The sequence below is a fragment of the Carya illinoinensis genome, chromosome 8 (genome assembly GCF_018687715.1).
Source record: "Carya illinoinensis cultivar Pawnee chromosome 8, C.illinoinensisPawnee_v1, whole genome shotgun sequence".
Lineage (NCBI taxonomy): Eukaryota > Viridiplantae > Streptophyta > Magnoliopsida > Fagales > Juglandaceae > Carya > Carya illinoinensis.
This window is the reverse complement of record NC_056759.1, coordinates 37,166,193-37,182,991: the sequence shown is the minus strand read 5'-3', so window position 1 is coordinate 37,182,991 and position 16,799 is coordinate 37,166,193. Positions and strand designations below refer to the sequence as shown.

At 38.0% G+C, this 16,799-nt stretch overlaps 1 pseudogene; it reads left to right on the top strand.

Moving 5' to 3' along the window:
- The first annotated feature begins 1,443 nt into the window (after positions 1 to 1,443).
- Positions 1,444 to 14,195, top strand: LOC122274706 (annotated as a pseudogene).
- Positions 14,196 to 16,799: the final 2,604 nt, after the last annotated feature.

Genomic DNA, 16,799 nt, shown 5'->3' with positions numbered 1-16,799 from the left:
ACCTTCTTCTGGGGTGTTAAAGATGGGAAACCTAAGAAAAAATGGCGCTCTTGGGTGGATATTTGTAAGCCTGTCTCGGAAGGCGGTCTGGGCCTTCGTAACCTTCAAGACGTCCAGTCTTCTCTTCACATGAAGCTAGCCTGGAACCTTCTGCAAGGTACTTCTCTCTGGTCCAAGTTTTTTCATGCTAAATATATTGGTGATAGACATATTTCCATGGTGGATCATAAGAAAGGGTCTCTTTTTTGGAAGATGATTTTGAACAGTATTTCTTTAGTGCAAGCTAATTCTAAATGGAAAGTTTGGGAGGGTAATGTTCTCTTTTGGCATGACCATTGGGCTGATGATGCTCCTCTTAGTGATAATATTCTAATTTCTGATATGCCAAATCTTAAATTGGAGGATTGTAAAGCTGGGTTGGGTTGGAATATGGATTTGTTTACTCTGTTGGTTGGTCATCACAAAGCCGAGGACCTTATTTTGCAATTGGGTCGGATTAAAAACGGGAAGGATTTGTTGATTTGGCTTCCTTCAGCTGACGGTCTCTTCTCTACTAAAAGCGCATGGAATTGTATTCGTATAAGAGCCTCTGTTTTTCCTTGGGCTAATTGGGTCTGGCATTCCGCTCTTCCCAATAATATTTCGATTACTATGTGGAAGGCCATTCACAATTGTCTTCCTGTGGATGACAGAATCTGTAATCTTGGTATTTCTATTGTCTCCCGCTGCAATCGCTGCTCTAATTCCAAATATGAAGATCTCAATCATTGTCTTGCTATAGGAGATTTTGCTAAAAAAATTTGGCATATTTGTTCTGTTGTTCTTGGAATTCCTTGGTTAGAAGGTAGTTCTTGGAAACAGAGGGTGGAGTGCTGGTATAGGCGGGCAAAAAATTCTAATCGCCCGGGTCAATTGCTGGGTCTTCTTCCGGCTATCATTACTTGGCATTTATGGAGACGTCGCTGTAAAGCCAGAATGGAAGGCTTGATGGAATCGGTCCAACAGGTTTGGTGTTCTATTAAATATTGGGTCTCTTGGATCGGGTTAAAGCTTAAGGATGTCAACTTGCTCTCTCGACGTGACGAAGACGAAGGTGTATTACATTGCTTTAATATGCCTTTAAATGTTATGAGGAAAGAGTTTATTATTCCAGTCAAGTGGAAGCTTCCTAAGCCAGGTTGGGTCAAATTGAATGTTGATGGCTCTTCTCTTGGCAATCCAGGCCCGTCGGGTGCAGGAGGCATTATTCGTGATGATAACGGCAACTTTCTTTGCGGGTTTGCAGCTGCCACTGGGCATAACTCCAACAACTATGCAGAACTGATGGGTTTACTTCATGGGCTTCGTCATATTGGCTTGTTGGGTGTTTCATATGTGAAAATCGAACTTGACTCCATGCTTGTGCTTAACTGGTTGAGGTCTTAGAGATGTGGCCTGTGGTACATGGAAGATTATTGGGATGAGATCCAGAGTCGTCTCGCAGGGCTCAATGTTTCTCTTGTTCACTGCTATAGAGAATGTAACTCAGTTGCGGATGGGCTTGCTAAAATGGGTGCTAAGGGCCATACCCTCTCATGGTTTTCTTTATCTGATCTACCTGCTTCCATAAGAGGCAATATTCGGCTGGACAAAGGGGGTCTTCCCTACATTCGGAAAATCCGAAGACGTTGTTAATGTGCCTCGGTTGATGGTTTTATCTTCAGGTATGTCCTTTTCTTTACACTCAATTTTTTCTATTCTTACTTTTTGTCTGTGCAGGTTGTTTCTTGCAGGTTGTGGTTGACTCACTCAAAAATGAGTAGCACTAATGCTATCCCAAGTGCAGGAGGATGTCGTGTAATAATTAGGAATAAATTCCTAGATCGTCTCCTCAGGGAAAGTTGCTTAAAATTAAACTTGTTGAAAAAAATGTGAAAAACTTCACAAAGAGAAAATAAGAGGATGATATGTACAATGGATGGAAAAGTGCAATGAAAATCAAAATTTACTGGTCGTGAACCAGATTCATGTTTGTTGGATTTAAGTGCAGCGATGAAATGTAAGGAATTAAAATGCAAGAAAGTAAATTAAAATTGCTGAAATTAATAGACTGAAATTTAAAGGAGAAAGAAAAATAAATGACATTAATTTAAATAGAGGAATTAAAGGTGCAAGGAGAAATAAATGACAGTAATTTAAATAGACAGAAATTAAAGGTGAAAGGAAAAATAAAAGACATTAAACTGAAATTAAATAAAAACAGGAATTGTAAGGAATAAACTTGATGTTTGGAAATCGAGACTGCTTTCTCCAATCCAAAAATCTGAACTTCCAGATAAAATGATTTCTCAAATAAAATGAACTCTCCAAATAAAATGAATCCTAAAATAAATTGAACTTTCAAATAAAATACACACCAAATTGAAATTCAACTCGAAATAAAACCAAAACAAAAACTCCAAACTTTTTGCTGCTTGCTTCTAAATAAAAGTAAAACAAGTAAAGAAAACTAAAAAAAAAACTTCCCTCCGAAAACAACTCAAACTCCTACTGAAAAGCATAAAAAACTTGTGTCGAACTCCTACTGAAAAGCATAAAAAACTTAAAACTAAGCTGCTCCTAAAACAAGCTACGGGATTAACTCCTCCGGTTGAATGAAACCTTCCTTTTATAGCCGTGATTGGTGTGTTCATTGCATGTGCAAGCTGTCCATGTGATGATTGTGTTTGCTACGTGCTGTCCAAGAGTCTTGTTGCTGCATGCATGTGCTGCTGTCCATATGAAGCTGTCCGAGTGTGAGCTGCTGTGGTAGCTGGTCCGGATGTTTTCTGCATGTGCATCTATGTGTTCTGCTGCAGATTCCGAAATGTGTTCTGCATGTGTACATGTTGAGTTGAGTGCATGTTGAGTGCTGTCCGTGTGTCTTTCCTGCTGTCATGTGAGAGTGGTCTGCTGTCATGTGCTTCTAATTCCTCTGCTGTCCGAATGTGTGAATCTGCCAGCTGTTGGTCCCATGCATGTTTTGTTTTCAACGTGCTGTGTGTGTGTGTCTAGCTGTGTCACAATTCTGCATCTGCATGGTGTCCGAATGTTCTTGCTGCAGGTTCAGGTTGTTGTCTGCTATAACTTGCTGCACGTGTATTGCATTTCTTTGTTCCAAAGGCTGCTGCTGTTGGCATGTGTTCCTGCATTTGTGTGCTGTCCTCAACGTGCCTTTCTGCTGTCCATGTGCTGTTGTGTCCGTGTGTTTGCATGTGACTGATTCTGCTTGTGTGAGTGTTACTTTCCTTCCAGCGTTGCATGTTTTCTGCATGTGAGCATGGTTCTTTGCATCGTGTGAGTTCTCCTTTCCTCTCTACTCATCTACTCACCATTTCACACCGGTTTTCTCTCTCTTTCCGTGCCCCACTTACTCTTCCCATGTGCTTTCCTAATCTCTTTGTCGTCCAGCACATATATATATATACGTAATCAGATTATACTTTTCAATACAGCACCAAAACAAACCAAACACCTTACGGCACCTATCTTCACAGCACCGAAATGTTGAAACCACAAGAGATGTGAAGATGTGAATTTCCGTATACGTCCAGCTTCATTTCTTTCACTTCTTCTTTTGCCAAACTTTGACTTTACATTTATTTTTAGCTGCCCAATTCCTTCTCTTCATGGTCAACAGTTCCAATTGGATCATGTGAATTTTATTTGAACTGAAAATAGAAATAACACTCAAAATTAAAAGAAAAATAAATTATCACAAATAAACTATATATGTGAGGAAATATTATCCCATTAAATCATAGTTATAAAATTAAGCATAAACATGATATTAATCAATTAAAAATCGCAACTCGTATTTATGCTTATTAACTATTTTTCCATCTAAAACCAATAATAATGTCATGATGAATTTAAAATACATTGGTTTTAAATAGCTAAAATATGCAATATTTCAGCTCAATCACACCCCCCAACTAGCATTTTGCTAATCCTTGAGCAAAATAGTGAAAATTAATTGAGATGAACATTGCATAAAGCTCGAAATTCAAACAAAAACAATCAAACATAATTCTGAATTCTCACAAAAAAAATCGATTCGTGACTACTCAACACCAGGAGTTGTATCCACAAGGAAAGTCTCAACAATTGTTCATATAGAATTGGGGCAAATGTCTCAGAACTCGGATATGTGTGTGTGGCTAAACTTCTGTGTGTTCCTCACTAATAAACATGATTTATCATAGGATTTTTCAACCTTAAGATTAATCATTATTGATTCTAACTACCTCAAAGCCTAAGGGACTAGCAGTTTTCACGCCAACTCTGTTTAAAGGTTGAACATTTAACCCCCAAAGTTTTGGGTAACTGTTTCTAACCCTTTATTTAGGAAAACTTACACGACTTTTTTTTTTTTTTTTTGTTCGTTTTCTTTTCTTTTCGTTTTCTTTTCTTTTCTTCTTCTTATTTTTATTTTTTATTTTTTTTATAAGGCTCGGTAGTCCTGCAGTTTACTTCTCCTGTTTTAAATCAATGAACATTAATGAGGAACACTACAAGTGTAAGCATGTGCAAAATGTTCTTTCAAAACTTGCCCTTCCTTCTATACAAATCAAACTAATTTTCATTTTTGTAAATATCGCATCCCGGTGTTTCAAGTCACTCCTCAACAAAATATGATGCATCATAAGTCATGTTCTATGTTTAAGGTTGAAAATAAATCTTCACAAAATAATTCCGCTCAACTACTCCACCAAGATACTCAAATCTAACAAACATGCCAGAAGTGTGTGTTAATCATTTATGTTTCAATGCACCTCACACATTTTATTTTATTTTATATTTTTTTTCTTTTTATTTTTTTTATTTTTATTTTTTATTTTTTAGAAGGATTTTAACACATCTTTAACAGAAAACCCTCCCCCCAACTAAATGTGACATTGTCCTCAATGTTCAGCAATGAATATTCGATGATGTATGTTATACAGACATGAATTTGAGCAAGATAAACACTGTAGAACATATATTAAGACGAAAATGATTAAACAGTGAGGAAAAATTCACCTGAGATATTCGAGTGTACACAAGGAGTAGATTTCTGTCAAAGTTAAAAATACAAAAAGCAAAAGAAAGAAAAACAAAACAAACGAAATGCAAAATGCAAAAAGCAAGCAGAATCCTCCAGAATAGTGGACTCAAAACAAAATAAACACAATGCAAAACAAGCAAGAAAGAAATTTTTTTTTTTTTTTTTTTTTTTTTACATAAATTTGAGGTTCTTAGCCTCCTGCTTGAGACGCTCATGTTCTTCATACAACATCAGGTCATCCTTAGCCATGGGAACTGGCAAGCGGAATGAAGAATCTAACAGAGACTTCAACTGTCTATTCTTCTGCCGTTCGATTCCCTCCCTTATGTGAGCCTCTTGAGCAATTCGTTGAAGTACAACGATTTGTTCTTTAAGCCTTTCAACCTCTTGGTTTTTGGCTTGGACCCGCTGGGAAAAAGCAACAATGGAGGATGAGTAGCGAGTCCCAAGACTCACCAGGTCGTAGATGGCATCGGAGTCTGACCTATTAGCCATACTATTATTTTCTAGTTGCAACATGGCACTAATGTTAGCTGCAGAAAGAACAGGAGGTTGAGATGCAGAAGGCCTCATGGATTGATCTAGAGGAATGCTAGAGGAATGAGCCATTTATAGAATACTAGAAAGCTTAAAAACGAGAATGTTGAAAGAATGCAGATGAGTTGTAGAGATGAGAAGAAAACTTGATGCGGATTTGATGAAGTTCAGGACTGATTTTATAGAGATAGCTCAAAGCAGACGAGCTATCATCCAAGTCAAAAAAAGTAATGTGATTTCGGTGAAATGACATTTCTTAGAACTCGGAGCCTTCAATCACGTTTTTCAACAACATCAGGTGATTTCAAATCTCCAACCACTCTTGTCAGGTCACGGACGGATCCAATCATTTTGTTTTTCAACTTTCAAATCTCTAGCCACACTTGTCAGGTCACGGGATCCAATTATTTTTTATTTTTTATTTATTTATTTTTTTTTTTTATTTTTTTTTTCAACTATCTACAGTCACACTTGTCGGATCACGGACGGATCCAACTATTTTTTTAACTATCTACAGTGTCTACTAACGCACCGTTTTCTTCAGTCCACTCCCCCCAACTAGTGAGAGACATAATCATCAATGAATTGAACAAAAGAAAACAAAGTGCACAGAACTAAGCAAGCAAAACAAACATTCAACATGAAATATAAAATCAAAGCAAAAGAACAAATAAAAACAAAGCAAGTAAAGAAAACTGTAAAGAAGGAAAAACAAATCAAGACACTTCCCTTTGATTTGCAATGTACGGCCCACTCCACCGAAACCTTAACTTACCAGGGTCAAAAATCTTACTTTGGATGTGTTCGTTGGCTAAACATCTTCGAAACATTTGGTCAGAGCAATATTTAAACAAGTGAAGGTCATCATAAAAAAATTTATTCAACCTCAGATTTGAATTTTCGAGTGTCCTGAGTGCTCCAATGAGATGGGTGCTGCCCAAGATGTACGAATCAATCTGCCCAATGGAAGTGCATGGTTGCTACAGAAGGTGCGACATGTTCCCAAGCTCATGAGGAACCTGATTTCTGTAGGACAACTTGATGCTGATGGGCATTCGGTACTATTTACCGGTGGCACGTGGAAGATAACAAAAGGAGCTATGGTAGTAGCTCGAGGCACAAAAACAGGTACTCTATACATGACTTCAAGCATTAGAGATACTGTTGCAATTGCTGATGCAAATGCCAACCTATGGCATCAAAGGCTTGGTCACATGAGTGAGAAAGGAATGAAAGTACTATTATCCAAGGGAAAGTTACCAAAGTTGGAATCAACTGATTTCGATATGTGTGAAGGTTGCATTTTTGGGAAGCAGAAAAAAGTTAGTTTCTTGAAAAATGGAAGAACTCCAAAGTCTACAAAGTTGGAGTTGGTGCACACAGATTTGTGAGGGCCATCCCCAGTTGCTTCTCTTGGAGGATCGCGGTACTATGTTTCCTTTATTGATGACTCAAGCAGGAAAGTATAGGTTTATTTTTTGAAAAATAAATCTGACACATTTGACACTTTCAAGAAGTGGAGAGCCATGGTTGAAAATGAAACAGGCTTGAAGTTGAAATGTCTGAGGTCAGACAATGGCAGAGAGTACATCGACGGAGGGTTTAAAGAATTCTGTGCTGCAAATAGGATTAGATTTCAGAAGACTATTCTCGGGACACCGCAGCAGAATGGCGTAGCTGAACGCATGAACAGAACTCTCAACGAACGTGCCAGAAGCATGAGGCTGAATTCAGGATTGCCTAAATGTTTTTGGGCTGATGCAGTTAACACTGCAGCCTATTTGATTAACCGGGGACCTTCAGTTCCCTTAAAGTTCGATCTACCAGAGGAAGTCTAGAGCGGAAAGAAGGTAAATCTTTCCCATTTGAAAGTTTTTGGCTGTGTATCATGTTCACATAGATTCTACTGATTGTAACAAGTTAGAAGCCAAATCTAGAAAATGTTTTTTCATCGGTTATGGTGATGAAGAATTTGGCTATCGATTTTGGGATGATAAAAATCGTAAAATCATCAGAAGTAGAAATGTGATATTCAATGAGCAGATTCTGTACAAAGCTAAGTCACAAGCTGAACCTGAGGAGCAGCCAAAGAAACCTGAGGTTGTTGACTTTGATGTTACTCGAGTCAACACTGATCAGAACGAGGATCAAGAGAATGATGATACACAAATCTAACAAAGTACACCATTCACTGTTATTCGAAGATCTTCAAGGACGATCAGGCCACCACAGCAGTTCTCACCATCTCTACACTACATCCTGCTAACAGATAGTGGTGAACTGGAAAGTTATGATGAAGCTCTACAAATTGAAGATTCGATCAAGTGGGAGAAAGCCATGCAAGATGAGATGGAGTCACTGATGTCAAATTAGACATGGGAGCTAACTAAGCTTCCAAAAGGCAAGAAGGCTTTGCACAACAAATGGGTGTACAGAATTAAGGAAGAGCACAATGGTAGCAAGCGCTACAAAGCCAGAATGGTCGTGAAGGGGTTTCAACAAAAGGAAGGTGTCGACTACACAGACATTTTCTCCCCAGTTGTAAAATTGACCACGATCAGGCTAGTGTTGGCAATTGTGGCTACAGACAATCTACATCTTGAGCAGTTAGATGTGAAGACTGCATTCCTTCATGGTGATTTGGAGGAAGAAATCTATATGCACCAGCCACAAGGATTCTCAGTGAAGGGAAAAGAGAATCTAGTTTGCAAACTGAAGAAGAGCTTGTATGGCCTAAAACAAGCTCCACGACAATGGTACCGAAAGTTTGACAACTTCATGTGCAGTAATGGATTTACAAGACTACAGGCTGACCATTGTTGCTATATGAAGAGTTTTGACAACTCTTATATTATCCTACTGTTGTATATGGATGATATGCTCGTTGCAGGGTCAAGCATCGAGGAGATCAATAAACTGAATAAGCAGTTGTCAGAGCAGTTTGAGATGAAGGATTTGGGTGCTGCAAAACAAATCCTTGGTGTGAGAATTATTAGAGACAGGGCTAATGATACTCTTAAGCTCTCGCAAGAGGAGTATGTGAAGAAGGTGCTCAGAAGGTCTAACATGGACAAGGCGAAACCAGTGAGCACACCCTTAGCTAGTCACTTTCGACTAACTAAGGATCAGTCGCCAAAGACGGAGGAAGAGCAAGAATGCATGAACAGAATACCCTATGCATCTGCTATTGGTAGTCTTATGTACGCCATGGTGTGTACAAGGCCAGATATTGCACAAGCAGTGGGAGTTGTGAGCAAGTACATGAGTAATCCAGGAAAGCAGCATTGGGAAGCAGTCAAGTGGATTTTGAGATATCTATAAGGCTCTTCAGATACGTCACTATGCTTTACAAAAGCAGGTTTAAAGCTACAGGGATATGTAGATGCTGATTTAGCAGGTGACGTTGATAGTAAAAAAAGTACTACTGGATTTGTGTATACGCTGGGTGGTACAACTGTATCGTGGGCTTCTAAGTTACAGAAGATTATTGCTCTCTCAACTACAGAAGCGGAATACGTTGCTATAACTGAAGCAAGGAAGGAAATGGTTTGGTTGCAGTCATTTTTGGAAGAATTGGGAAAGAAGAATGAAAAAAGTATTCTGCACAGTGATAGTCAGAGTGCTATTTTTCTTGCAAAGAATCCAGCCTTTCATTCCAGAACAAAACACATACAGTTGCGATACCATTTTATCCGATCTCTTCTCGATAGTGGACAGCTGATACTTGAAAAGATTCGAGGAACAGAGAACCCAGCAGACATGCTCACAAAAGTAGTTACTGCTGACAAACTGAAATTGTGTGTTCAGTTGGCCTCCGTACTTAAAGGCATGACTTGAAGTTGCTGTGATGGTTGCTATGAAGATATGTAGACTCATTTGTCTCCAAGTGGGAGATTGTTACGAATGGAGACAAAATAGTGAGTCATGCATTGCATGCACCGGCTACTCCAAATTCTATGCTCATTTAATGCACCGAAAGGAAGAAGAAAATCTCAGCACCGAATGCATCGAATTCAAAAGGTGCGGCTGCACCTTCTCAACTACTACAGCTTACTGTCACCGACGACTCCCCATTCTTATTATAAATAGAAGTATTGTGATGAGGTGAGTGTGTAGTGCAGACAAGTGTAGAGAGAAAATAAGTGAGTGTGTGCTGCGTGTAGAGTGGTGCAGAGAAGTGAGAATAGAGTGGGTGAGCAGAGAGAGTTTACAGAGAGAGTTTTTTGTAAAAATTGTTTCATAGTGAAGTTACAGCAGCTGTGGATGTAGGCAATTGCCGAACCACGTTAAATTTCGTCTCTCCTTTTATTTAGAATCATCTCTGTCTCCGACCAGTCCCCAACACATGTTGCAATTGCTGCCATTTTTAACCTTACTGAACATCAAATCCTTCCCGCCTCTTCCATGGCAGGTACTTACCAAACAAAATCGGAGTTTAACCCTTAATCTTCATAGTAAAATTGGGCATGTGGGTTTGAGGAACTTAGGGGTACTCACCATCCATGCAGAGGAAACAGTTGCTAAGGACGGTTGTTGAGATGATGCTCCATTGTTCTTACTTGGATAACAAGGACATATAATCTAAAAGTGTATGTATTTGCAAAGCTTTATGTTACGTATGCATGTATATTCGTTGTTTGTTTCATCCTTAAAATTCATCACTTTATTCTAGGACCCTTTTCTAAGAATATCTAGAATTGTTGAGAGTAGAGGCTCCATTCCAATTTGCAAGATTGAAGTAGTGAACAACAATTTAAATCCAAAATCGAAACCCCTATGCCTGAGTACGCAGCAGTTTGGAAGTAAGGTAAACTTGTCACCTTATGATTTGGTCACACTATATTATAGGATATTCTGCTATTTGGACGATTAAGAAGATGTATGTGGTGCATGAAATTTGACTCGTTGCAGGATAACCCATTGACTATTGAGCGCTTTGATTTCAATAGCAGTGGCAAACATTCGCTTACTGGGTAAGTGGAATTTCGATAATCTGCAGATTCATTTTTGCTTGGTTTCCCTTGTTATCTGAGTTTAGTCTCTGGTTCTAAAGAAGATACTGTTCTTAAATTTACCATATCAGTAAACTTCAGAAGTCAGTGGCCGACCTAGAAAAACTTCATGAAGGTAGAAGTGGTGCAAATCTTACTATAACATCTCATCATGGTCACAAGAAGGTACTTATTCATAATTGCAGTAGATTTTTTTAAAATATTTCGGTTTGTTCATTTTATTTGAATTTGCATTTGTTCAATGATTCATCAATATAGGTTTTGAAGGGAGAGCTCTGTGTGGATCAATTTTGTGAGAAGGAACAATACAGCTTTCTTGATTACGTTTCTTGTGGATTTGAGCTTAACTTTATGGTTGCAGTTGACTTTACAAGTAAGCTAGAGGACTATTTATACACGTGATAATTGATTTTTTTATTTTTTGTTCTCTTTTTTCTGGTTGTAAATGTTTCACCCGAATGTCTTATTCATCATTTGAATATTCAATTTTAATTGGTACAGCTTCAAATGGAAATCTTCGGAACCCAGATTCTTTACACTACATTGATCCTTCCGGCCAGTTGAATTCTTATCAAAAGGTGAGTCTGTGCATCCTGATCTGGTGCTTTCAACAGGGTATTATTTTGACTCCAAAACTAGTATAGGCGTATTCTTTGAAACAGAAGATACAAGATTGTAGCCAATGGCCTTTGGTTCAATTGGCATGTCCTTCCTCTCCTCCATATCGAGTTATCCTATATGAGCTCATGAGTTGTATTTTCATTATGATATTGACCATCAAATTTACCTCCCCACATATAACACTGACCTGGGAAAACATTTGATGGAACCATCTCACATTGCTTCAACCTGAATGGAAGCGTAAGAAGCTTTGAGGTGAGAGGAGCCCATTTTATAATTATTGTTTCTTCGTCTCTGATGCAACATTGCAACATTTTGGTTTGCATCTACTGGCGTTTCCACAGAACTATCGCCATCTTGTTTGCCCTCCTGCAATACTGTAGTTAATCCCTGATTTTAATTTTTTTTTTTGTTTCAACCTATGTATCTCATCATTGTCTGTTCTTAACAAATTTAATATTTATCTTTTTTGCTTTGTTTGATTTTTTTCTTCCTTTACCACTTCTAGTTATGAATAGAGCATCATAGTCAGCCAATTAAGTAAGAAGTTGGTGAAAGCATTAGTTGAAAAAACACTGAGTATAGATAACCATGACACATGCAAAACTGTTATATATATACAATCATTTTAGAAAGTATTTATGGTCCTTCAAAATTTTTTTTAAGTAAATGAAAACGACGAAAATCAAATGGATCGATCAAGTTACCACCCAATAATCTTCATAATGCTATATGTTACACTCTACGTACAGTGCTTTTTTTTCTTCCTTGTACAATTGTTCACATAATGAAAATGATACCTACCGTTATAAGACTCACATTGAAATCAAGTGATTTGTGATTGTTGCATAGCATTAGTATCATCCTAATGAAAACTACATGTTCCTACTCCTCAAGTAACGCATTTAGCTTCTAATTTTCAATAGGTCGAAGGAGTTGAAGGCATCATGTCTGCTTATGCAAGTGCTCTACATAATGTTACTCTGGCAGGACCAACGTTGTTTGGCCAAGTGATTAAAACGACTGCTCAAATTGCAAGCCAATCTGTTTCATACAACAGCAAAAAGTACTTTGTCTTGCTCATTATTACGGTAAATAGAATAATTAACTTCATTTGTTGTCTCTTTCCACCTTTAGTCCTTCATTTGGTAATCAAATAAATTGTAACCTTTTCTAGGATGGAGTCCTTACAGACCTTCAAGAAACAAAAGACGCTTTAGTGAAGGCATCTGATCTTCCACTATCAATTCTTATAGTGGGAGTGGGAGGTGCAGATTTTGGACAAATGGAGGTATGGCATTGTTTTCCTAGAACTTGAACTTACCCTCGTGTTAATCTATCATCTAACTTAAGTTTCTGTAACAGGTCCTTGATGCTGATAAAGGACAACGATTAGAGAGCTCTACAAATCGTGTTGCTACACGTGACATTGTACAGTTTGTTCCAATGCGAGATGTTCATGGTAAGTACATAATGGCACGTGCACATATGGAGCTAAAATTGGGTCCAGATGCATGTTTCTTTGCCAAATTGAGGGAATTTTCATAAAAGGTTGTTCTTGGTGCAATTCAACTAAGAGCTTGTGGTCTTGTGATTGAGAGCCACAGTGGTAATGATGCACCATAATTAACTGCTTTGGAGTGTTGGGAGAGTCCCCATGCTCACATCTTCCCTATTCTCATAATAATAAGCAAGAACAAATGTTTGCTTCTAGCAAATAAGAAGAGAGTTTGTTTCCCGAAAAAGGAAGGAAACTGTTGAGGACAGTGACACATGGGCCTCATGCACCAATCAGAATATTAATCTTGTGGTGGTGGATGGTAGATCGGCCAACAACCAAATCAAAGATAAGGCATGTGAAGGTCCTAAGTAGATTGACAAAAACAAATTGAGAGTTTACATTTCCAGCAAAATGGTGCCAAGGTGCGGAAAATGGAGGTGAAAACGAAATTAAATGACTGGAAAACACTTTAGGGACTAGAGGTGCAAGTAAAGAAGAGTTAACTGCCGAAAAGAGAGCAGGCGAGGGGTGGCGAGTGCCACCGATGCTTGTCATTGGTGGCGAGTGGCAATATGTGTGGTTGTTTGGTACCTGAGTGCGGTGGCTATAGGTGATCAAATGGTGGGGATTCTATATATGGTGGGCTTGTGGTGGTTGGAAACCATCAGACAGCAGTAGAACTAACCTCCAAGACCTAACAAAATAGAGACAAAAGAAGGAAGAAGATGAGGGGAAATTTTTTTAAAAATTGGAGAAATGGAATGAGAAGATCTAGATTGGAGAGAAGATTGAGGGAGGAAGGAAGGAGGGAAAGGGTAAGGAGAAGTTGGGACGTACTTCGTTCCTCACTGCGTGAGATTGGGAGGGAGAGTTTTTTAGAGACAATTAAGAGCTTTTTTGTGGGGAGTGAGAAAGCAACAAAACCACATTGTTGATTACAATGCCTAGTTAGATAATTATTCATTAGAGTGAAGAAAGGATTAAAGGGTCAGTTTTAACACTGAAATTATGTCTGATGCATGAACTGCTGTTGCCATGCACCACTGTCTTGGTCCTTCATTTTGCATGTTTTTTTTTTTTAACTCTTTATGGATTAAATATTGACCGACCAAGGTTGACCAACACCAAACAGCTTGGCTCCTTCATTTACAACCCAAAAGTCAGTTCAACTTCATTTTTCCGTTGACGTTTGTATCATCTGTTTGGGCCTATTGACTTTTGTATCAAATGACATGAACAGTTTCCTTTTACTTTTATCTTGTTGCAGCTGTTTTGTTTTTGCTTCAACCCCATCATTTAACATCAACTATAACATAGTCGTTGTGTGCCATGTGTAGGTGGGCATATTTCTGTGGTCCAAGCCCTTTTGGAAGAGCTACCAGGACAGTTTTTGACGTACATACGGTGTAGAGATATCAAGCCACACCCTCTCCATGAAGCCCAAGCATCTGGTAGTTGAGTATATGTACCAACTCCACAAAAGGTCGACGACACACAAAGGTTGGATAGGGTCAAATAAGGTATGATATATACCACTGATCAACAGAAACTGCCAAGGTTTTTCGAAGTCTGTCCCACCGATAGATTGACCTACCTGAAAGTAGGTATTGTTTCCTTTTTCCTTCGTGGGTGTGGGCAAGGAGTTATAGTTTCAATGCCAAGAACGAAATAGGAGGTTATATGAGATTGTTAAACATCCCTCTCTCTCCCAGAAAGAAACCCCCACCAAGAGCCCTTCCCTCTTCCACTAACGCTTGTCTCTTCTTTTGCTCCAAGTTTTTATTTTTAATCCACGTGAGCCATTAAAGGCTAGATACAATGTATTTCATCCATTCCACAATCTCACTTGCACACCACCAATGGAAGCATCAATTCTTCATCGACCTCTTCCACCATCCAAAAGAAGTCTTCTGCCTATGCGTGGTTGTCAAAAGCCATTTGCAACACATGTAACAATTACCACATGCATGCTACCCGTTTGGTATTGATTTTGGCCTTTTTTTAACGCCACTCTCTTATAGTTGGCCGCTGGTTGGCTTACTAGCATTTTTTTCCTTATTTTCTTGATTTTTTTTCTTTTATTTCAAAAACTTTGATCTTCAAATCTAGGCTCCAATTGCAGCCATGCATGCACCACCCAAATGTCTCCTCATTCAGTTTACGACTCACTCTTCTACTGTTTTGATTAATGCGCGCATGAGCCATACGTGCCATTGTCTGTACTTGCATGGTCCTCATGTACCGCCATACCGCCACAGCATACTCTCCTCTTCACAGCCCTACCTGATCTATACCAACAATTCTTTAACTTTTATCTCCTCATTGGTTTTACCAACAATTCTTTAACTTTTATCTCCTCATTGGTTTACTTCAACTATGGGACCAGACTAATTATCTTATACCAATTTTCGAGTTGTGTTTATTTTATTGTTTTATAAGTTTTTTTAGGGTGATTGAGGGGATATCACATCCCCTCAAGTTGTATTCATGTTTTCTTCACTAATGTAACAATTTCTTCCCGAAAAAGGGAGCATATATTCAAAGAAACTAGTAAGTGTATCAATATTATTCGACTGCGAGCTTTTACACCAAGTTTTTCTCTTATTACATATAATTGTACACATGGCTTTTTTATTTTGGTGGTAAGAATCCCAATCTAGAGTTCAAAGAGCTAAGCTCAAATAAAAGATTTATGATTTCTTTTTTCTTATTTTAGACGTAAGACTAGTTGATCATCAATCTACCCTAAAGTTTTTGGGAGAAAGAAAATTAGGATGTTATAAATTAAAGGTCCTAGTTTGTTAAAGTGCCTACTTGAAATTTGAATACCTATTTTCCTTTAATATATGATGATTTTGGGACTCTATTTTTGAAAGACTATAAACCTATGAGACAGCATAATCTAAATAATTAAACTATTTATCCAAAACAACATACTAAAACACATCAATCTCATCCATGTTGGAGTACGTGCATCTACAACAACAACAGAAGGTCATCTTTAATTAGCACGAGATTCAGTTCTGCTAGGTGCAAGCAATTTTGCGTGCCGAATGCACACTGAAAGATGACAAACATGGCTTCTTCAAAGATCTAAACAGGTACTTGAGGTTGATTATAATTTATCACCTTTTCAATTAGATTATACCCTTTTCTTTTCAATTACTTCTTGGATAATGATGTTGATTTGTTTTTCTTTGTATTGTGGATCAGGTCTTTGCATTGGGTATAACCTAATTGAAAAAAACACGCAAGAATTCATTAGGGGGAAAGAAACTAGATACAACTTGGAAGAGAAATTTTGAAAAAGGAAATTATATAGAAAAACGAAAATACTTGGATTGCATCTGCATCATACCCCATAATCATATCAATCAATGGGGTCATCCACGGTTTGTTATGATAAACAGCTTGTTGGTAGCCAAGCCACCATCTATATTTTGAAAGGATCAGCCTTTATTTGTAAAACAAACACTGAAAATCTTCAGAAATAGAATTTGCCTTCTGTCTGAGAACAAAAGTGAAAACTAAACTTCTTACTCTCCAAACAAAAGTGGACCATTTGTACTTCCTTCACTCCTTTTATAGTTCGCTCCATCCTCACTTCATTCTAACATAACTTTTATTTATGGATCTTTGGTGCTTGGACGTGTAGAATAGAAGAAATAACCGGATGCATGAAAAAAACACTAAGTTTTTACATGAAGATTTTAAAAATAAAGAAACCCAAAAAGGCAGATCTACAAATACAGAAATTCAGGTCTACAAACATAGAAAATTAGATCTACAAACACAGATACTCATATCTACAAATACAAAAACTCAGATATAGCCAAAGTGGGCAATGACCAACGAGAGAGGAAAGTGATATACAAACATAGAAACTCATATCTAGCCAAAGTGGACAAGAGAGAGGAAAGTGATATACAAACTGTGAGCGAGAGAGAGAGAGAGAGAGAGAGAGAGAGATAAGAAAGTGACGTTAATAGATGGCAACCACTGCTAGTTATTGGCGGTGATGAATTGATTTTAAGGATGCTAAGGTTTTGGGGAGAGAGAGAGA